Source organism: Eurypyga helias, unplaced genomic scaffold (genome assembly GCF_000690775.1).
Source record: "Eurypyga helias isolate BGI_N326 unplaced genomic scaffold, ASM69077v1 scaffold22267, whole genome shotgun sequence".
NCBI classification, from domain to species: Eukaryota; Metazoa; Chordata; class Aves; order Eurypygiformes; family Eurypygidae; genus Eurypyga; species Eurypyga helias.
In genome coordinates this window covers 11657-12957 of record NW_010261382.1, presented here as the reverse complement: position 1 = coordinate 12957, position 1301 = coordinate 11657, and the positions used below count along the sequence as shown (strand labels likewise).

Here is a 1301-nt window from a genome sequence, read left to right as displayed (position 1 = left end):
GCTCTTCCAAAAGGAAGAGTCACCTCAAATCTCCCGATTTCTTTGGGGATGGCGTTCACCTTGGTGCTCCCACATTTCTCTGCAGAGAGGCTCTGCAGCTTGCTCTCTGTGTGTGTCCCAGGCAGGGCTGAGACAACCAGGGCTGCCCCAAGATCATAAGAGATGCTGAAGGACAGTGACTCAATTCCTCAAGTTCCCTGCAAATGACTCTCACATCCCTATCAGCTGTCTCTGTCCTGAGGTGGCACCTCACAAATCGCTCTGCATGGCTAGGCACTAAGATTTTTTTCTCTTATCTGTCGTCAGCCCAATAAACAGAGGCCCCAGAAAGAGATTTCTAAACATGACCATGGTGGAAAAAGTACTCTCTAACTACCAACAAGGCTCAGGAACATTTAGGGATCCCTTTGATCTTTGGTAGGAGGTAGTCTCCCTGCTTGGATTACTGGAGACAAAGAGGGCTGCAATCAAAACCCAATCGTCTCTGCTTCCTCTGGATGAAGGCTGCCTTTCAGACTCCTCGAACTCTGCCCCCCAGCCTGTTGCTGAACACCCTGTACAAGCAGGGAGGGTAAATCAGCCTCGCTGGCTTAGCCGAGGCAACTCTGCACTCGGCGTGTAAGCAATTAAATGGGTTCTTTTCCCTTGCATGCCTGTACATGCTGTAAACGCTTCAACCTCAATTGACTCTTTGGTAAATGATTTTCCTTTGTTGAAATGATGCTGATGCAGCTCCCGATTCAAATTCTTAGTTAAAATGCAATTTTTTTCTTAACATTTCCCGGCTATAGTTGGTAATTGACTCCTAATGGACTCTGTCATGGTTGAAATGCTGCTAGTGCAACAACAGAAACTGCTTCTCTGCCCACCCTGGCGTGCTTGCAGACAGGCACCAGCCAAGAGGCAATATTGAGGGCTGGCCTCCCTCACCTTGGCATCCTCAGCATCTTTCCAGCCCCGTTCTCCATCACCACCCTTTTTTCATCATCACCACCACCACCACTGAGCTGCTTTCTTTTGAGGGAGATAAGCCAGCCATGGTTGAGCTTTACCAGATCAACCCTCAAGGGAATTCAGTGCACAAGGTGCGCAGGGATAGTATATTAATTACATAATGGGGCCGGGGTGGAACCAAAACAGTGTTTTAAGGAAGTGGTGGCCATTAGGCACACTCCATCAAGCAGTAACTGTCTAGCATTCACTGCTTCTCTCCCCTCCCTGCACACAGCCTTTCGTAAGACAATGACACAAGTGCTCTCTGTTCACAAGGTGGAGAGACAGGAACTCCCGGGGACTCACTG

At 49.0% G+C, this 1301-nt stretch overlaps 1 protein-coding gene across 1 annotated transcript in view; it reads right to left on the bottom strand.

Annotated features, from left to right (window-relative positions):
• DMAP1 (DNA methyltransferase 1 associated protein 1) overlaps positions 1-1301 on the bottom strand; it is a 27519-nt gene that overhangs the window by 14774 nt on the left and 11444 nt on the right. The window lies entirely within an intron of this gene.